Here is a 21,699-nt window from a genome sequence, read left to right on the forward strand (position 1 = left end):
GTTGGAGTGCAATGGCGCGATCTCGGCTCACTGCAACCTCTGCCTCCTGGGTTCAGGCAATTCTCCTGCCTCAGCCTCCTGAGTAGCTGGGATTACAGGCACGCACCACCATGCCCAGCTAATTTTTTGTATTTTTGGTAGAGGCGGGGTTTCACCATGTTGACCAGGATGGTCTCGATCTCTTGACCTCGTGATCTACCGGCCTCGGCCTCCCAAAGTGCTGGGATTACAGGCTTGAGCCACCGCGCCCGGCCGAGACCAATCATTTTCTAGCAAATAATTGACTCTGGGACTTGGCCTTGAGGAAGGGGAGATGGCAGACAGTCTGCATTTGTTCCTCTCATTGCCTGTGTGTCCCAGGGCCCTGTTGGGAACATTTCCAGGGTCCTCTGGCTGAACCGAGCAGGTGTAACCCATAAGGCTGAGGGCCTCTACTGCTCTCTTCCTGCCAAATCTCACAGATCCATGATCAAAATGCCAGGAGAGCTTCAGGAGGAAGCAGGTGCCTGGGATGTGTGAGTGCCTCAGAAACAAAGAGGACGAACTAGCATGGGGCAGAGGACAGCTGCCACAGATGCTGGTGTTCCTGCAAGAATAAAGTGTGATCTGGTGGCAGCAGCTGGGCTAGGAGACGTAACACAGCAGAGAGACCGAGGCTAGTAGAATGTGAGGCATGGAATAGCCTAACCTCTGCGATGTTCTAGAAAGGAAGCTGAGACTCAATGAGGGTCACCTATGTGTTCACCAGATATTTTTCAAGAATCAATTAGGTGCCAGGAGCTAAACCAACTTATGGTTAAATATTGCAATACAGTACATCAACCCAAAACTGGGGCTGAAAGCAACGTCATTTTATTATGTCATATTTCTGTGGGTTGACTGAGCTCAGCTGTATGTTTTGCTCTCTTTGGTGATAGCTAAGGTTGCAGTTGTCTAGAACATGACATGGCTGGAACCTCCAAGATGGTCCCTGCACAGAGATGGCAATCAGTGCTGACTGTTGGCTGTGAGGTTCAGTGGGTTTCACCTAGGGTGCCTCAGTTCTCTTCTCTGTGGTTTCTCCATGTGGCCTGGGCTTCTTACAGCATGGTGTCTGGGTTCCTAAGGTCAAAAAGTGAAAGCTTCAGTTCTCCTAAGGCCTGAGCTTCAAAGTCCAAACTATCACAGCTACTGAATTCTATTGGACAAAGTCAGTCATCGGGTGTTTTATTTATTGTTGCATAACAATCCCAAAATGTAGTGGTTTAAAATGTCCCAACTGTCAGGACATTTATCTCTCACAGTTTCTGTGGGTCAGGAATGATGGAGCAGTTTTTCTGGGCAGTTCAGGTTGGGAGTGTCCATGAGATTGCAGTGAAAATGTTGGCCAGAGTTGCACTCATCTGAAGGCTTAACTGGGGCTGGAGGATCCATTTCCAGAGTGACTTATATAATTGACAAATTGGTGCTTGTTGTTGGTGGGTAGTCTCAGTTTTTCTGCACATCAACCTCTCCACAGGCTGCTTGAGTATCTTCACAACCTGATGGGTACTTTTCCCCAAGCAAGTAATCCAGGAGACCAAGGCAGCAGCCCAGATGCCCTTTATAAGCTAGCCTGAGAAGTCATACATTGTCATTGCCACCATACTCTATCAGTCGTGAGCCCTGACTCATAGTGGAAGAAGATTATGAAAGAGTAGCAATGACCAGGAAGTGAGAATCGTGGGGACCATTCTGGAAGCTGGCTACCTCGCAAGGCCAGCCCAAGATTCCAAGGGTTGGAGAAATAAGCTACAGCTGTAGATGGGGGGAATATTCATGACTTTGTGGCCATCTTTAACCAATCAGAGCCCAACTGTCAGGACGTAGCAGTGGACCAGTCAGAAGGGGCCCCAGTCTACAGGACCCCACAAAAAACTAGCAGTAGAGAATGGATGGATGTGCCTATAATCTTCATTATATAGAAGAGAAACCTGAGTCTAAGAAAAGGTAAATTGTATGTCCAAAGTCTTATGGTAAGTGTCAGAACTGGGATTCATACTCAGACCCTCTGACTTCAAGCCAAGCTATTTTCTGCCTTATGTTATATTGCTGCTCATTATGTTACAATATTGCATTTTAAATACAGAATATAAAATCATATATGTATAGTGTAAAACAGTTACAAAAAAACTAAACAAACAAAAGAACAGGAGGAAATACGAAATGTTGATAGTTGTTGTTAGGTTGTAAGAAAATGAGTTTTTGGCCAGGCACAGTGGCTCATGCCTGTAATTCCAACACTTTGGGAGGATGAGACAGGTGGATCACAAGGTCAAGAGTTCAAGACCAGCCTGACCAACATGGTGAAACACCATCTCTACTAAAAATACAAAAAAAAAAAAAAAATTAGCCGGGTATGGTGGTGAGTGCCTATAATCCCAGCTACTCAGGAGGCAGAGGCAGGAGAATTGCTTGAACCTGGGAGGTGGAGGTTGCAATGAGCCAAGATCATACCACAGCACTCCAGCCTGGGCAACAGGGCGAGACTCTGTCTCAAAAAAAAAAAAAAAAAAAAAAAAAAAAAAAAGAAAGAAAGAAAATGAGTCTTTTCTTCTTTATTCTATGTTTCTTTATTTTAAAAATATTCTAAATGAGCTTCTATCATGTTCATAAGAGAAAAACCCAAACCATTTCTTGCTGCGGTGGATCCCACAGGCTCAGAAGGAGAGGGCTGCAGGATGGGGTAGAGGTCAAAGGTGGGGGGCTCTCCACCTGTGGATTTTGGTTTCTCCTCTGCTGTGGGCTATCTATTGTGCTGCAAGTTTCTGGTTCTTCTGGAAGACCTGTGGCTATTAATTAACTCACTTCTGCAAACAAAACTGCCCTTTCAGGCAAGGTAACTGAGGAAGAATCTCAGAAAAGAAGGGTTATGTTTCTGACACTCCAGGAGTGGGTGGAGCAAAGGACTAGAGGCTGACATTTTCCCTTCCGGGTGGGATAGACCTATAATGCTGGTTCACGATTGAGGTGAGTGCCTCTCAAATACGGGTTTATGTGCTGGGACAACCAGGAGGAGTATTTCAAATGGGTGCTTGGAAATGCCAGGTTACGTACTCCTTGTAGCTAGAAGCTGCTTGGTTGTTTGAAACATTTAGAAGTCTTTTTGGTTTCCTGCAACCATATGATACCTTCTTTCTCATACTTTTTATTTTCAAGGCTTCAGCACGTCACCCCATTGTCTTCCCGCATGCCTTACATTCCATGGTCAGTAATTTTCTCTATAGTAAAAACATCAGCTTCCATTAATTGGGCAACTATTATGTAAAGATGCTATACTAAGCAATTTACATACTCACTCTATAAAAACGTGGGACCTGGACATCCGCAATTTCTAGATGAGGGGCTCAGGGAAGTTCAGTAACTTCTCCAAGGTCACACAACTCAGAAACAATAGAGGAGGACCCTGAACTCATGTTGAAATCTGAGCCCAGGTTGAAATGACCTCAAAGCCACTAGCCTAATACTGCCACCCTAAGAGAACACTATACCATTCAAAGACATTTGATATCTTATATCCCTCCATCCTAACTTAATATGGTATCTTTTTTTTTTGGCTCCAAATGCATCCCTCTTTTTGAAAATAGTCTGTTCCACACACCTCTTAAACACCCTCTGAGATCCTTCCAGCCACTGCTGTGGCATTCAGACCTGTGAATGTTCCCAGCAGCTCTGGTAGGTGTAAACTGACAGTATCTTGCCTCAGGCCTGCAGCTGCCACCTCTCATCCCCAGCCCAGGGCATCTCTGTTGACACTGCAGCTTAGAAAGTACTGGAACCCAGCCGGGAGCGGTGGCTCACGCCTGTAATCCCAGCACTTTGGGAGGCCGAGGCGGGCGGATCACGAGGTCAAGAGATCGAGACCATCCCGGCCTACATGGTAAAACCCGTCTCTACTAAAAGTACAAAAATTTAGCCGGGCGTGGTGGTGCGTGTCTGTAGTCCCAGCTACTCTGGAGGCTGAGGCAGGAGAATTGCTTGAAATCAGAAGACGGAAGTTGCCGTGAGCTGGGATCGCACCACTGCACTCCAGCCTGACAATAGAGCGAGACGCTTGCCTCAAAAAAGAAAGAAAGAAAGAAAGAGAGAGAGAGAGAGAGAAAGAACTGGAACCCATTTAGTGCCAAGCCAGTGCATTCTAGAAGCCAGGCTCAGGAACGCATGCAGAGCCTTTCACCTATGGGGAAGGGGTCAGTGGGTAAGTGTCCTCCCCTTTACCCCAGAGGCAGGTCCTGAGATGATTCTCACAGTCCTCAGACAGTCCCTCCAAAATCAAGCAGCCAGGAACGTAGCCACCCCAGTGACACACGCTCAGGTGCTTCTGCCTCCCTCCCTACATCGGTCCCCAGAGCCCCAGTTATGCTCCCTGGGCTCACCCCTACCAATAGTGTATTCACACACAAGCTTTTGTCTCAAGCTCTGCTTTCTGGGCAACTCTGACCGAAACATATTCAAACATTTTCCTTTCTTAAACTCTGGCCCAAATATCTTTGTCTTCTAAATCGGAAAATGGGTGCTAAGTAACCACATGTAAATGCTGAAAGCTAGCAATTCCACCATGTCCACTCATAATTCCGTTGAACAACCTGGGAGGGAGCTGACTTCTCCCAATTATTTCTAAGCTACTCTGTATCAGGGCGTATAAATCACCTTTTCAAGGTCACGAACCAAAAAAAGAACCCGACCTTCCTCTGTTTTTGGGTGGATGTATATGTCATTAAATGGTCAGTTGAGCCCTCCTACCTCTGCTATTTAAGAGGTGATGTGTTCTGGTGGGGCTGAGAGGTGCCCCAGCTGTAGGGCTGGGGCTGTCACTCATTGGCTGTGCTGCTGACCTTCTGTCCCTGGAGTTAGAAACAGGTTCCAGGGTGATTCCAGGCAAGCTCGAGATTGGATTTCCTGTGCTGGAGTGGAGGCAGGAGGAAGGTAGTCACGAGCAGGGGACCTTGTGGTTGGAAGGCAACAAAGATGGCAGGCAATGTCAAGGCTATCGAGAGGGCGCAGGAGTATCTGCTGAAAGGCATATTCCTTTTCTGTGCAGAGTGTTGGGAAGGCCCTGAGAGGCAAGACACAGAATCAGGACAGAAAGAGGAAAATGTCAGTCTTTCTCCTTAGAAATTCCACTGTGGCACTGCTCCACATCAGTTAAAAGCCACCATTCCCCACTGGGCCTTGAAATTACAGAGCTTTGAGCCATTTATTTTTAATAAGCTCTGGCCTCATATGCTAACTAGCAAAGTAAATAATAGGCATCACCACTGTCCGCTGCCCCATTATGGCAGGGAATTATTCTCGTGAGTGCATCATCCACCACTTGAGGCATCGCTAAAGCCCCTGATGACGTCTCTCAAGGAGCCCTTCCCACAAATGCTTGCATCTCAAAGGTGGTGGGAGTCCTGGCTATAAACAGGTTTTCATTTTAGAAGGAAAACCAGCCACAAATGAGGCTCTCCCCTTGCTCCCGATCTTGGAGAGTAGTCCCAATCCTGGTGCAGAGTGAAAAGAAAGTGCTGGAGGCTTGCCCAGTCCTCGGATGGATTATTTCCCATAAAGGAACCAGGGGAAGAGAAAACCCAGGAGTTGAGCATTTTTAGAAACTCCAATTCTGTGGCCGCACCTGCCCTTGTCATTACTCGGAATGTTTCACCAACGAACAAAGTCGGCCTCCTCTCATCTTTCCTGTCATCATGTATTTCCTCCCATCTATTCCCTCTTCCTTGGATTTCCTATCCAGCATGGAACCCATGACCTATCACTTTAACCACCCTGTTGTCAGTGCCCCCAGCTGTTAAGTATTTCTCCTGTCTGTCCATCCCTAACTCTGGATTTTCCACACCTGGCTTCTGTGACCAAGCCCCAGAGAGCCATCCATCCAACTCCACAGACCTGGTGCCACCACAAACACAAGGGTCTCTCAGAATCTTCCCTCTCCATTGGGCAGCTCCCACTTGCATTCCTCTCAGTGGCTTTTCCAGGAACTCACAGTTTCCCTCAAAGCCCTTTGTCATCCCCACCCCACTCACTCTCAAGAGATGACTTTGCTTCCTACCCTGACCAAGGGCCACTCCCTTGTCCCCTTGGGGCCTTCTCGGACCCTATCCCATCAGTTCTCCACTGAACAGTCTCTTCATTCTTCTTCTTCTTCTTCTTTTGAGATGGAGTCTTGTTCTGTTGCCCAGGCTGGAGTGCAGTTGTGTGATCTCAGCTCACTGCAACCTCCACCAATGTGTCAGTTTCTCTACTAGATCCAGTGTTTAAAAGTGCCTTCATCTCTAGCCCCAGCACTCAGCACACCACCTGGTACTGCAATGCACAGTGATTGCTCATTAACGGTGTGGCTTGTGGCATAATGATCCCTAATCTTTGTTAGATATACAAGCGGATCAACTTTTTGGTTTTCTGTACTTCTTAGCCATTTCTGTCTCTAACAGTGCAATGTCAAAAACAGAATTAAAAATCTTAGGCTGGGGCATAGTGGCTCATGCCTAATCCCAGCACTTTGGGATACTGAGGCAGGAGGATCGTTTGAGCCCAGGGGTTCATGACCAGCCTGGGACAGTATAGCAAGACCTCATCTCTACAAAAAGTAGAAAAAAATTAGCCATGCATGGTGGCACGTGCCTGTAGTCCCAGCTACTTAGGAGGCTGAGGTGGGAGGATTACCGGAACCTAGGAGGTCAAGGCTGCAATGAGCCATGAGTGCACCACTGCACTCCAGCCTGGGTGACAGAGCAAGATCCTGTTTCAAAACAAAAAAAAATCTTAGAGTATTTTTTTTTTTTTTTTTTTTTTTGGGGACGGAGTCTTACTCTGTCACCCAGGCTGGAATGCAGTGGCATGATTTTGGCTCACTGCAACCTCTGCTTCCTGGGTTCAAGCAGTTCTCTGCCTCACCCTCATGAGTAGCTGGGAATACAGGCACCTGCCACCACACCTGGCTAATTTTTGTATTTTTAGTAGAGACAGAGTTTCATCATCTTGGCTAGGCTGGTCTTGAACTCTTGACCTTGTGATCCACCCACCTCAGCCTCCCAAAGTGCTGGGATTACAGGCGAGAACCACCGATCCCGGCCCATTTTTTGGTTTGTTTAGAGATTGTTGAGAAAATGGGGATTATCTTGAAATGCAATAATTGGGAATCTTTCAAGTATATCAGAACCTATGTGGGTTTAACCTGATAGTTGAAACCTGGGTTTCAAGAAAGCCTGGCCGGAGGGTTGAGAGGGTGGGGGAAGAGAAAGAGGGCAGAGTATTAGCCTGGGCTTGCATTTCTATGACTTAAGATCCTATTCTAGGTGAAACAATTTAGTTCACTTTGTACATGCTGTACATATAGAGTAGTTGTTTGGGGGACAAAGTAAGAAATCTTGCTTGATATCTGAATTTAGCATCACAATCCCTAGCCTTTTTCATAGGTCACTACGATGAATCACAGATGCCAAGCTCTAAAATCACTCTATTAAGCATGATTGGGGCCAGGCACAGTGGCTCATGTCTGTAGTCTCAGCACTTCGGGAGGCTGAGACAGGAGGATCCCTTGAGCCCAGGAGTTTGAGACTAGCCTGGGCAACATGGTGAGACCCCATCTCAAAAAAAACCCCAAAAAGCAAAATGTGATTTGAAAGTTCAAAGTATTCATACATATTCTTCATTTGATTTTCTTTCCTTGTCTTTCTTTCTTTCTTTTTTTTTTTGAGATGGAGATTTTTTGTTCTTGTTGCTCAGGCTGGAGTGCAATGGCATGATCTCAGCTCACCAAAACCTTTGCCTCCTGGGTTCAAGCGATTCTCCTGCCTCAGCCTTCCGCGTAGCTGGGATTACAGGCATTTGTCACCATGCCCAGCTAATTTTTGTATTTTTAGTAGAGATGGGGTTTCTCCATATTGTTCAGGCTGGTCTTGAATTCCCAACCTCAGGTGATCTGCCCGCCTCAACCTCCCAAAGTGTTGGGATTACAGGCATGAGCCACCATGCCCGGCCATTTGATTTTATTTTCATGTCACTCCAAGGGGGCAGAATGTGTTATTGTTCCCATTTTATAGATGAGTGATCTAAAACTTAAAGATATTTAATTATTTAACTTGTTCAAGGTCAAGCAGATGGTAAGTTGGAGCAATGGGACTTACACTCCAAGTCAGTGCTTCCTTTTGATGAAGATGAGTGATATTTGTTTCTTTTGCCTTTTGAAGTTATTCATCCTGTTTCTGGTAGCAAGACAGGGCCTCCTGGCAGGCACTGGAGAAGCCTGGTGGGTAGGGTCATGAATACTGGCTCTTGTTTCAGCTAGCCCTGCTATCTTGGACACATCACTAATCTGTGAACTTCAGTTTCTGCATCCATAAAATCGAGAAAATAATGATCATATCTACCCTAAAAAGTTACTGTAAAGTTGCAGTGAATTACTATGTGCAAGGCAATTGGCATAGTATCTGGCACATAGTAACCTCTTCATAGGTAGGAGACATTACTGTGTTGTGATCTGTTTATTTTTTGATGTATCTGAATTCCTCGCATTTCAAAAAATAAGGGATCCTTCTAAGTGTTCATGCTGGACCTTACTAGCTTCTAGTTTAAGATCTGGTTGGAAATGTATTGATTAATTTAACATTTATATGGAGCCTGGTAGGGCAAGGAGGTTGGTGGCCACTCTGAGATGCACATTGCCAGCTTCCAAGGACCTTTGCAGGGGGGTCTCCAGGGCCCCCACCCTTTCCCTCTCTGTCTGTCTCCCTGAGGTAGGCAGCTGAAGATGTGTCCAAGGAGAGCTTCTGGCTGTGTCTCCATTGATAACTTTGTTATTGCACATTTCCAGATAACCACAACTGGAAACCTCACCTGTTGGGACATGAATTCCTTTTCCTTTGGGAAGGATAATAGAAGCAAGTGGTGACCCCAGGCAGTAATGCCTGCAGCCCAGAGACTGCAGTCTGATGAGGCTGATCAATCTGGGTGCAGAGTCACCCCTAGCAACACAACACCCATCAGAAATCACAGCAAAAACCGGGTTATTGTGTGGAGGCCATTCCAAGACCTTGAGATCTGTGTGGGAGGCAGCTGACCTTCAAGATCTAGGTGGGAGGGAACTGACCTCCAAGTCTGAGGACAATGACTTCTGGGTCAGACAGGTGTCTAGACCTTCAAGATCTAGGTGGGAGGGAACTGACCTCCAAGACTGAGGGCAGTGACTTCTGGGTCAGACAGGTGTCTGGGATACTAGGAAGGGGAGAGGAATTTGCCAGGAGAGTGGGCAGGGCTTGATGACACTGGAATGTGGGAGTAGCAGGGCCTTCTTCCGGGATTATGACTGGCCTGGTGGTGAGCAGGAGTGTGTCTGCCATTAAGATATTTATGCACTGTCTCACAGGTTAGAGAACTAGACTGGCTTCCCCGTTTGAGGCATCAAATCTTCTTCCTGCTTGAGGATTTCAAACTTTCAGCTGTTGCTTCAACTGGACCCAGTGCCTCCAGTTCTTGGCATGACTCACTCTGTTCTGTTTTGAGTATCTTAGTAGGTGACCTGCACCCTTACTTGCAAGTCTCCCAACCATATTACTAATTTTGAGGATGAAAGGAGTTTGGCTTTCATTTTACCAGTTGAATTTGAATTTCATGCCTATGATAGACTCAAAATATGCACCTGAGTGTGGTCCTTGTCCTACCTGCATTAGAATCACCTGGAGGGAAGGGTGTTGAAGGCCATCCCAGGCTTAGTGAATTAGAGGCTCTGGGGTGGGAGTAAGAGATCTTTTTGTTAAAACCCGCCAGGATGATCTGACGTTGAAGTTTGGGACCCATTAACGCAGGAGACACACCGACAGGAGCTGTGGACACGCGGAGGGAACTCTCCCTATGTGTCAGTGCTTCTGCCGGCCAACCCAGTTCACAGATGATAAATGCAAAATGGGCATTGCTATCCCAGGAAGCTTATTCTAACTTTACCTCTCTGGGCCTCAGATATTGCCTCTCTAAAATGAGTAGTTAATACTAGGTAAGTTCTAATAGTTCTAGATAAAAGAACTAGGTAAGTTCGTAACAGAGTTCAGGATAGGATGCAGGAGTTAGGTGGGGGAAGTTGATTTAAAAAGGCAAATTTTTAAATCATAAAAGGTACATAAAAGTATGTACTGGGGGAAACTGGGAATTTGCCTTTTTAAATCAATGTCTGCAGTTGGACGAGGATAGATGTGTCTGATGGCCCTCTAAAACCCAAATCGAGTGAATTTGCCCAGCGGGACATCCTGCTTCTCGAAGCCTCAGTCACCCCACCTCACTCTCCAGTCTTCCTCTCAAAGGCACTTGCTGCTAGACTGCAGGAAGAGGAAATTAAGAAGTGCAAAGACCTGGAGCCAGTATGCAGCCCCGCTGGGCGAGTTAAGTTCTTATCCTTCTCACCTGGGGCTCTTCCAGGTAACCCCCTCCCCACCACTACTCCCCTAGCTCCAAGGGCGGTGGCCCCTTTAACAGACCTGACAAATCACTCGCCCATTTCCGCAGCCTCACCTCGGCGCGCTGTAGAACTGGATTGGTTGGGTCTGGCGTGCCGTTTGCTCCGCCCCCGCGCCCTCTGGTTGGTGGCGGCGGCCGCGGGCGAGGGGTGGGTCCGCCGGCGGGGCGGGGCGGCCAGTGCCCGGGGGCGGGCGGGCGGCTGGGCTGCGGGACCGTGGCTGGAGCCCCAGCCGAAGCCGGAGCCGCTGCTGCCGGGAGCACGGACGCCGGCGCAGTACGATGAAGCAGCCAGCGGATCTGGGGTGAGTAGTCCCGGGGCCAGGCCGGGGCGGTGGAGGGGAGCTCCCCGCGGGGAAGGCCCGGGCTGGGCGCGGACCGACCCCGCCGGCTTCAGAGTACCGGCCAGGTCTGGCGGCCGTTGGCGCGGCGGGGCTCAGAGGTCGGCCCCTCCACCCCTCTGTCACGGCGGGAGTATTGACAGGGACGCCCACCCGCGACGCTCCCGGACGAACCCTTCCTTCGGGGCCCCGCCGGATGGCTCGGGCTGAACTCCGGCGGGAGGAGCTGCCAGCCGGGTCTCCTCAGCCTGCAGTCCCCGGCGCGGGGCTCTGGGCTCAGCCCCTGGCAGGGAGGCACCGTCACGAGCAAAGTAGAGGAAAATGGCTTACAATTTTATGAATGGGGCCCCGGGTTCTTGCCGCCCCCCCGTTCGCGACGCGAAATGCTTGGAAGTCGAGAACCGCAGTTACTTTTACGCGAATCTGTCAGAGGTGGTCTGCGCCCCGGTTGTTTTTCTCCAACTCCTGGAGAACGCGGGTGGCGGTGGGGCGGTTTGTGTGCTTTAGCAGGGAGGCGGCGGCGTGTCGAAATCCGGGGGATCGGAAGGTTAACAAGTGACATTGGGCCGAGGCCTAGCGCCAGGTGCCCTGCGGGGAGGCGGTGTGGCCGTGGACGCCTTAGCTGCTGGCTGCTGAGCACGGAAACCGTACGGTGGGACTGGCGAAGGCGGGGGAACGGCCGGCCCCATTGCACCACATGCTGCCCGGAGCGCACGGCTATTATGCGAGTTGGTGCAGGGGAGTGTTCCCCTTTTGAAAACGATTTTTGGAAAACGTAGCCCCTCAGTGGGTTGATAGTTACTTAAACCACCGGTTGTTATGGTTACGGGGCATCAAATGTAAGGGCAAAGTCTGTTTCCACCCTCGCTCTTTCTCCAGAGCCGTGAAGTACTTTGTCACTGTGTTTTACAGACACTGCCCAGGGAGAACATCCTTTTTTAGAGTTGAGGGAAAATTGTGGGCTCCTTGAGGGCAGGGCTTGTGCCATATTCACGTTTGAAGTGCCGGTGTCTTCACACCATCACCGCTGTGCACACGCGCTGAAAGGAATGAGTCTTTTACATGTTTTGATGATTCTCAAAGGATTTAGAGAAGTCATTTCAGGAGCCAGATGTAAGCTGGAAGGGAAACAACGACTGACTTTTATATGGAAAACAAAATTGGAGGGCAAGTTATCCTTGAACTCTGGGGTAGGGGGAGTTTGAGTTGTCAAGGTTTGTGAGTTTTAGAGCTGGGTCACACAGAGACGCTTGTCTTATATTGGAAGAATGAAACTGCCGTTTCTTTTAGCTCTTACCTAGCCCATAAACGGTATTCTTTCAGATTCTCCCTTAAAATGGTAGTTGGTCTAAAGTTATGGAAAACAGGCCTCCTGAGGTAATATGGATGGAGTGGGATTCTGCCATATCATTTCTTTTTCTCTGGGCCCCTCTGGGAGTGTGAAGGCTTGGAGGGAGAGGATGTGGAGGGCTGTGGGTGAACTGAACTTATTTGCACGTTTATCTCCAGTAAAGGGCACTGTGCCTGAGGGGAAGCAGATTAACAACAAATTGATTCAGATCAGAAGATAGTGGTAATTGAGTCTACTGACAAGCAACCCAGGGGCTGGGACAGATGAGGAGGAAGAAAAAATTCAGAAGCTTGGTTTGGGCTGAGTGTTGGAGGTTTGAAGAGCAAATTATGTCATCATGTGAGAAGATTAGAGACATAGCATACATCAAACATGATACTCATTATTAGAGGTTATGTTATTAGAATGCTTCTGGAGAAGAAGCAGGAAAGATAAGGCTTTTAGATAGAATAAATATGTAGCATGTTTTGGACAGAAAGCAGTTGCCTGGAGTAAAAAAAATTATTAAAATAATAATTTTTGCTGTATGCCAGAAACTGCTAGACATTATAGATATAATGAAGGGTTTTTTGTTGTTGTTGTTATTTTTAAAGGATGAAGAGTTTGTTTCTATATGCCATATTAGTTGCCTTTCCTTCAAGTCAAAAGCTTCTGTTTTCTGGAAGGTTTTCTGAATCCCTTGAGGAAAGAGAGGGGAAAACCACACAGTTTATTACTTAATATAACAAAACGGAGCAATGGGGAAATTCTCCTCACTGTAGATTATGTTCAGTATCAAATTGAATCTTCAAAGACCAGTTTTCTGTGTCAGGTTCCATGTAAAATTATATTAATCCTCCTGTCTATTGACTGGTATCTTTTGATGGAAAGTGCCTGTACTTTATTTTTTTCATTTATCAATTCATTTATTCAGAGTTAGGAACTTCATTAAACACACACTGTCTCTTGTCCTGTAGGTGTTTCTTGTTCATTTTTTTTTTTTGCCTGAATATCCCTCGTGGTCTACTTTCTTCTGTCTGATCTTATCTCCTGAAGGTCTCCTTGGGAATTGTTGAGGTCACAGGGAATGCTTACACTTTGATTCTGTCCCAGCAGAAGACTAGTATAGAAAAGAGCATTGTTGAGTTCCAACTCAGGTACTATTTTCTGCCCCTTATGTATATATTCTCTCCAGTCCTAGAGCCCCTTTAAGGGAGGTGTGATAGCCACATTTTACAGAAGAGGAAACTGAGACTCAGAGCAAATCAGTAACTTGCCTGAGGTGACAAGCTGGTTAAATGGTGGAGCAGGAATGTTAGTGTAGTATATTGATTCAAAAATGTGGTTTTTTGGGTCAGGCACAGTGGCTCACGCCTTGTAATCCCAGTACTTTGGGAGGCCAAGGCAGGACAATTAGTTGAGGCCAGGAGTTTGGGACCAGCCTGGATGACAAGAGTACGATCCTGCGTCCAAGCAAACAAAACATGCTTTTTCTGTTGTATCATGTTGCTTTTCCCTGGAGAGAAATGGCAGTTTATTAGAGATGGTTTCTTGCAGTGCCCTCTTGAGTGGACATGTGAAAGGTCAGGTTCAGAGATGTTCAGAGAATTGCTGCACTACTGAGTTCCTGTGCTCCTACTGGAGCCAGAGTTAGATGCCTGTCTGCCCACTGCAGCTTTGAGTAATCCACAAGGCTGTTGGGAAATCTTTTATTGCCATGGAAAGGTGACTGGGCTGACTGGGTCTGTATCCTTGTGCTCCATCTACCAGCTCTGTGACCTTAAGGATAAATTACTTTCTGCGTACCTCAGTTTCTTTGTCTGTAAAGTGGCAAAATATTCCCATTTCAGCAATGCTAAAACAGTGCAATTTGTATAATCTTAACATTTTTAGGGGAAAAAAGCATCTTATAATCTGTGGGGTCTTAGAGTTGTAGTCGGCAGTGGCTTCCTGTTTTGGCACATAAAATAACAGTGTGTCTTATAGTCAGTGGTCTTAGGTGAACCATGGTTCACCTATATTATTTATAGGTAATTGTAAGAATTAAATGAGATCATTCATGTCCCTGGTTATAGTGGGCACCCAATACCAGGTCATGCTGTCCACTGACAGGATGAATGGTTAACTGGGAAAAACTGGGAAGCATCTTGTAAGATTTGCCACTCAAAGCCCAGGCAATAATCCATGATTTGTGGCTGGAGGAACATTTTCCAATTTGCCTAGAGCTCTGTCCTTTGGCTGACTCCTGTCCCTGTGAGAAGCATTAACTTGAGGAGCTAACAAGCCATGGACAGACAGCTCCCTTTGTTTTCCTATTCATTAAGGTCTTTGTCAACTTTAAATCCCAAGTTTAAAGTAAATATTATTATAAGAAGACTGGAAGCCCATGCTGTTGTGAATGTTCTTACATATGAGTTTTAAAGCAACTCATAGGTTATACAAGATTCTTTGTTGCTCCTTTCCAGACGCCTTATAATGCTTAATTACACTGTGTGAGGTGTCCATGAAGCACCATTAATGACAGGGATGCTAGGAGGTCAGAAGCCCTTGACTGGCATTGGTGGGGTGGAGAGAACACTGGACTTGGAGTCAGGAGGCTACAGTCTTGGCGGTTTGGACTTGAGAAGTCTCTCTTCCAGGGCTGGGCATGTTGGCTCACACCTATAATCCTAGCACTTTGGGAGGCCAAGGCGGATGGATCACCTGACGTCAGGGATTCAAGACCATCCTGGCCAACATGGTGAAACCCTGCCTCTACTAAAAATACAAAACTTAGCCTGGCATGGTGGCACATGCCTGTAGTCCCAGCTACTTGGGAGGTTGAGGCATGAAAATCACTTGAATCTGGGAGGCGGAAGTTGCAGTGAGCCGAGATCGTGCCACTGCACCCCAGCCTGGGTGACAGAGTGAGACTCCATCTCAAAAAAAAAAAAAAAGTCTTTTCCAAAACGAAAAGTTGATTTCTTAGTGCCATCCCCCACTGCTAGCAGTCTCATGGATATTATTCGAGTTTATGAATCTAAGGATCTGAGAAATTAAATGATGGAAAGAAAATGATTTTATTCAGCATTTTTGAAGTCTCAGGTGTTTGTGATAGTGCTTTGAAAAAAAACAGAAAACAGTAGGCAGCTGATAACAATATGAGTAACTATCATTTATGGGGAATGGTGTGCCAGGCACTGTTCCTCCTTTTAAACCTTACACTACTCTATGAGTAGGAGATACTATTATGAATCTTATTTTAAGATGAGAAAACTGAGGTTCACAAAGGTTAAATCACTTGTCCAAGATTACACAGCAAGGTTAAGGACTGATAGCTGGGCCTAGAACACCGGCTTGTACTGCTCCCCAGTGGATGCCTGAAACCGTGGATAGTACTGAACCTACATAAGCCGTGTTTTTTTCCTATGCTTATATACCTATAATAAAGTTTAATTTATAGATTAGACACAGTAAGAGATTAACAATAATAACTAATAATAAAATAGAACAGTTGGACCAGGTGCAGTGGCTCATGTCTGTAATCCCAGCGCTTTGGGAGGCTGAGGCAGGAGGATTGCGTGAGCTTAGGAGTTCGAGACCAGCCTGGGCAACACGGTGAAACCCCGTCTCTACTAAAATAGAAAAAATTAGTGGTGCATGGTGGCGTGCGCCTGTAGTCCCAGCTACTCAGGAGGCTGAGGCAGGAGAATTGCTTGAACCTGGGAGGTAGAGGTTGCAGTGAGCTGAGATTGCACCACTGCACTCTAGGCTGGGTGACAGAGCAAGACTCCATCTCAAAAAAACAAAAAAATAGAACAGTTATAACAACCACAGTTTGGGAGACAGAAGATTCGTTCTTAACATAGATCTTAGCAACCTCAGCACAAGATTTTTTTCCTAAGTTGAGAACTTTCACTTTTTCACTTAAAGTAAGCACTTTACAGCTTCACTTTGGCATATCCAATTGCCAGCATCATTAATCTTGTGCTTTGGGGCCGTTGTTAAGTAAAATAAGGGTTACTTGAATACAAGAACTGTAATAGTGTGACAGTTGATCTGATAACTGAGATGGCTAAAAGTGACTAAGGAGTAGGGAGCACCTACAGTGTGGATCTGCTGGACAAAGGGAGGATTCACATCCTGGGCAGGATGGGATTGGACAGTGAGAAATTTCATCACGCTACCCAGAATGGCATGCAGTTTAAAACTTATGAGTTGTTTATTTCTGCAATTTTCCATTAGATCTTTTCAGAACTTGGTTGGCCATGGGTAACTGGCACTGTAGATAAGTGGGGACTACTTGTATTGGGAGAACTTTGTTAAACTTAAAGAATTAACTCTTATGGGAATTGCAGAAGACTTAAGTCCTTGAAGGCTTTTCTTTGGTGAACAAAAGCCATATGCCAGGTCACTGTGAGCATAAATGGGACTATTGAGAGGAGAATCTAACCTTTCTGTGTGGAAGCTGGCAGAATGGGAAACGTGGGTGGGCTTTGAAGCAACCAGGTAACCTTTGTCTGCTGGATTTGCCTGGAGTATTGGTTCTCAGGGCTTTTCCCTAAGAAGATTATTGTGACAAACACATTAAGTGTCTCCCCAGCTTATTCTAACAGTTGAAAGCAGCACTCGGCCAGAGGAGCTGGCTTCAGTCATAAGCTTATTTAGGATTTGAGATTAAAACCCACCTCTTGGATTGCTCCTGCAAATAACCTTTCAGAATCACAATATGCATTTTATAAGCTTCATTTCTCTTGCTGTTCAAAGCTGACATAAGCTGGCTTGTTCTCTTATTTAATTTTCAGCCCTTTCTTAGACCTACTGCTGTCTTTTAGGCAGCATTCTTATAGATGGTTATATTTATTATTTTAGGCTCAAGATAGAGAAATTAAAAATCTTTTTACTGAAAGGGTTGACTGGACAATGTTTGTCATTCAGCAAGTATTTGAGCATCTACCAGGGCCAAGCATTGTGCTTGGCATTGGAAATCTGATGGGGAGCAAAACAGATTTCCTATAATCCTAGCACTTTGGGAGTGCACAAAGCACATTGTGTAGTCTAGACAACAAACAAGTCAATAGACATATGCATCATATATATTGGATTGTAATATGTGTAAAATTTCCTTCCTCCGAAGGAAAAGAACAGGGCACCAAGAAAGAAAAGGAAGAAACCAGCACCTGTGGGTGTGGGGCAGAGAATTTCAGGAGAGAGAGCAACATGGATGTCTGGCTGCTGTGAAGAGGGGCAGAGAGGGGATGATGGGAAGGGCAGGCCCAGAAGGTGCCAGGCTGGAGAGAACATGAACCAGACACTGCTCAAGGTACCTCAGGAAGTTCCTTAACCTCTTGTGCCTTACTTTCCCACCTCCAAGAAGCAATGAGGGTTGAATGAGCCTTGAGAGCCATGCATGTACAGAAAGGACTGTGGGTAGGGTTTGCTGACTCTCAGGGCCATGGAGAACTTGACCTGGAGTGGTGAGCTTCTCTTCTTAGTCAGCATTTCCCATGATTCCATGTGTAACGTAACCATAGGGCAGAAGGTAAAACTAAGACAGCTAAGTAGGTATATCATGGGGGCATTCTAAGGTAGCTTTGTGTGGTGTGCTAAGCATTCAGCCCGTACCTGGGAGTCTTGGCCCTACCTGTAGGCATCTCTGCAGTGGGTGCAGTACTCAGTGTGGAGCAGGGTGGACCCGAAGCAGCTATTCCTCTGCTCCTGCCTGCAGTTATCTGCTTTAGTTTCTGGATGCAGGCAGGAGACTTTTAGCCTTTTTTCCTGATAAGAGGAGACAGAGACTACTGGCCTTATAGCCAGGTGGCCAAACATGACCACTCAGAGTTGCTGTGTGCGAAACCTGCCTGAACCCATCTCTGATGAGATTTGATGATGTTTCCCCATTCAAAGGAACAACCATGCCTCAGGATTATACAAGGAGAGAACTTTATAAAACAGGTCACTGGCTTGGGATAGTCAGTAAAGTGCTATGAACCCAGTCATACTAAAGTTATAAGGTTATAATTATCTCGTAAAGTATGTGTGAGACCTGATCAATTTGTATATAATTGACTAAGTTTAAAAAAAAACATCTTTTACTCTGGAACATTAAACAAAAAATACACAAAAGTAAAGAATAATGGATCTCAGGCATCTATTACTCAATTTGGTAATTATCAACTTTTGCTAATCTCGTTCTAAGATAGTTCAATACTGAAGCATTTTTGGTGGATTTTCTGTCATAGTATAAATGTGTCTTTGGATTATAAAATCATTTGGTAGATATCCTGGAAAAAAAAATGTCTGCACACTGCATAATTATAGGGCTGGTGTTAGGTAGTTGAAATTCAGAATCTGAAATGAACATTTCATGGAAACCTCTTATAGACTTGTTTATGAGAAGTAGGCATACAAAATTAAGAATGCTTTCAAAATGACCAATAGCAACTAAATATATTGTAACTAACTAAATATGTATTTACTAAATAGAAACTGTACTGGGCAGTGTGCAAGGTACATTAAATAAATTTTAAAAAAGGGCCAGGTGCAGTGGCTTATGCCTGTAATCCCAGCAGTTTGGGAGACTGAAGTGGAAGATCACTTGAGGCCAGTAGTTTGAGACTAGCCTAAGCAACATAGTCAGACCCTAGCTCCACAAAAAAAAAAAAAAGCCAGACGCAGTGGCACACACCTGTAGTCCTAGCTACTTGGCAGGCTGGGGTGGGAGGAGAATTGCTTGAGCCCAGGAATTCAAGGCTGCTTTGAGCCATGGTGGCACCACCACACTACAGCCTTTAAGAGCCAGGTGACAGAGTGAGACCCTGTCTCTAAAAATCACAATGGCTCATAAAATTATGAGCCCATGATGAAGTCACAGGTTATTTCCAAACATTCTTAGCAAATGAATTTTACACAAAGCCCAAACTGTGAAACTGATTGAGAAACAGTATTTTAGTGGCATATATTACTTTAAGTTCAATTTATAGCATTCACTGGTAGCATGAAACAGAACACAAGTTAATATGTTTGAAAGTTTCTATACATTGAATTTTATTTTTATTTTTTAAAGGGGAAATTTAAATCAAACATGCAAAGACCCTGTAGCAGTGCCTCTGTATATCACGGTACAACAGACAATTAAACATTTGAAAGGTGGTTAGTGCAGTGGAGAATTGGAAGCTTTAATTTTAATTAAGCTGATCCAAAGCTTTAATTTTAATTTAAATAGTTCCATGTGGCTACATTGGACAGTATAGCTCCAGGGTTGATTGAACCACTAGTTCATGGTGATAGGATAGAAGCCAGCACAAACTAATTTGGGCAACAAATCAAAGGGCACAGGTCACATGTAGGTTCCAAACTCAGTACATATTAGAGAAAAGGAGTTTGATTATGTAGTAGAAGGAAAAACTGCCTGGGGTCGTTCATGATCTTCCTTTAAGAGCAAGGCTGAAAGACCTGAGGAGTTTTGATTTGATGCTATGATGTCTCCTGGGGCTCAGAATATTATGAAATGAGGAGTGAATCTCTGAGTGAAAAGAACTCAAGCTGCTTGTTGCATGAGGAATGCCTCTAAGAGCTAGAGAGGAGTCTATTAAGTGGCTTGTGTGAAGGTTTCAGAAGGTAAGATGACCCCCAGCTTTGGGAGTTGTGTTAGCTGCCAGGAGGGTTTAGAGGCTGCCTCTAGGCAACGCGGAGGGCATGAGCTGCTGCTTACCTCTTTATCCCCAGAACATAGTAGATGCTTGATAGATGTGTTAAAAATGGATGACAGTTTCAGGAATAGATTTAGGAGTAAATAAGAGATGGGTTTGACATTTTTCTAGAAATTCTGAAAAGTAGGTGCTGAGGGAAGTGCAGTGCCAGGGAGCTGTAAAGTTTGCTCAGCCTGTGCTTTCTGCCAGAGGTAACTGACATTTCTCCTCACTGGAAATGCGTGCTTCACCTACCTCCCCTTGCCACTATCTAGTCCTGCACCAAGTACTGCTGATTTTTAGCTTGTAAACATCTCTTGGATGGTTCTTTTCTCTCAAGCTTCTCTGGCACCGTTCTAGTCTGGTCCAAACAACCATCTTTGTGCTTGGAAGACTCCAGCAGCCCCTCACTGATCTGCCCTCATCTACTTCTACTCCTTTCTAATCTCTTCACCACCCGGCAGTCAGAGTGGTCTTTTAAAAATTCCTACCATGGCCAGGCATGGCAGTTCACACCTGTAACCTTAATGCTTGGGGAGGCTGAGGTGGGAGGACTGCTTGAGCCCAGGAATTCGACACCAGCCTGGGCAACATAGTGAGACCCTGTTTACCAAAAAAAAAAAAAAAAAAAAAAAAAAAACTCAGCTGGGTGTGGTGGCCTGTGCCTGTAGTCCCAATTACTTGGGAGGCTGAGGTGGGAGGATCGTTTGAACCCAGGGGGTTGAGGCCATAGTGATCTGTGATCGCACCACTGCACTCCAGCCTGGGTGACTGAGACCCTGTCTCAAATAAATAATCCTAACATGATCATGTCACATCCTTGCTCAAACTCTCTGAAGGCTTCTTTGTTGCTGGAGGGATAAAATCTACATTTTGAACATGTTTAGGTGCTGTGTGATCTAGTCCCTCCTGCCTTCTCCAGCCTGGGCCTCTGTCTCCTTCCTCCTGGTTTAGTGTATTCCAGGCATATTGGCCACCTTTCTGTTTCCAGCTGGAAGAGAGCTAGACTTTTTAGGAGCTGAACCCACTTCAGGAAACAGCTCTACTCCCCACCTCACCACTCCCCACCATTTTCTCTTGTCCTTTGTAGCACTCATCACAGTTTGTTACTACATATTCTCTAGTAGATACCTGCTTTTCCTCTTCTTCCAGGAAGGCAGGGACCTTGTTGATTTTGCTCCACATTATATACCCAGTACCAAGCTTTGTATCTGATCCGTTGGACATGCTTCTTAAATATTTTTGAGGTGGATGAATGAAAGTGCAAGCCACATTAGAAAACAAGGGGAAACAACTTGAGGAATTCTCTTTAAAACTTGGTTATATGGCTGGTCACAGTGGGTCATGCCTGTAATCCTAGCACTTTGGGATGCTGAGGTGGGAGAATCCTTAAGATTGTTAAGCCCAAGATTCAAGACTAGCCTGGGCAACATAAGGAGACCCCTCCCAATCTTTAAATTATTTACAAAAAATTTAAAAATTAGTTGTGGTGGTGTGCACCTGTAGTCCTACTCAGGGTACCGAACTGGGAGGATTGCTTGAGTCTGGGAGGTCCAGGCTGCAGTGAGCTATCATTGTGCCACTGCACTCCAGCCTGGGTGACAGAGCGAGACCCCACCTCAAAAACAGACAAACAAAAACAAATTGGGCTTATTGGAGAAGTTAAATAGTTTTTAGAGAATAATCTGGGAAAGATAATAATGAGGGGAAAGAGTCCACAGGGATCTATCATGGAAACTGTACAGAGGGCGTAGAGCATCCTACAAAAGCAGGTTCTTAGCATGTTCCGTACCCTTGTCCTAGACTTGAAAGGCGTTTGCCCATCATGTTGCAAGGATGGGATTTGAGGCTGACCCTCTCAGGATGGGTTTTCTGCACCTAGCATCAGGAGGCACTG

General features: G+C 45.7%; 1 protein-coding gene across 4 annotated transcripts in view; it reads left to right on the forward strand.

The window, feature by feature from the left end:
- The first annotated feature begins 10,609 nt into the window (after nt 1-10,609).
- TEX2 (testis expressed 2) overlaps nt 10,610-21,699 on the forward strand; it is a 117,466-nt gene continuing 106,376 nt past the window's right edge. For all 4 annotated transcript variants that reach the window (XM_032241981.1, XM_032241982.1, XM_032241983.1 and 1 more), the window contains exon 1: nt 10,610-10,766. The gene's annotated coding sequence lies outside the window, so the exon portion shown is untranslated. The remainder of the gene's footprint in view (nt 10,767-21,699) is intronic.

This window comes from Sapajus apella, unplaced genomic scaffold (assembly GCF_009761245.1).
Source record: "Sapajus apella isolate SASKATOON/1434 unplaced genomic scaffold, GSC_monkey_1.0 scaffold48, whole genome shotgun sequence".
Taxonomy (NCBI): domain Eukaryota; kingdom Metazoa; phylum Chordata; class Mammalia; order Primates; family Cebidae; genus Sapajus; species Sapajus apella.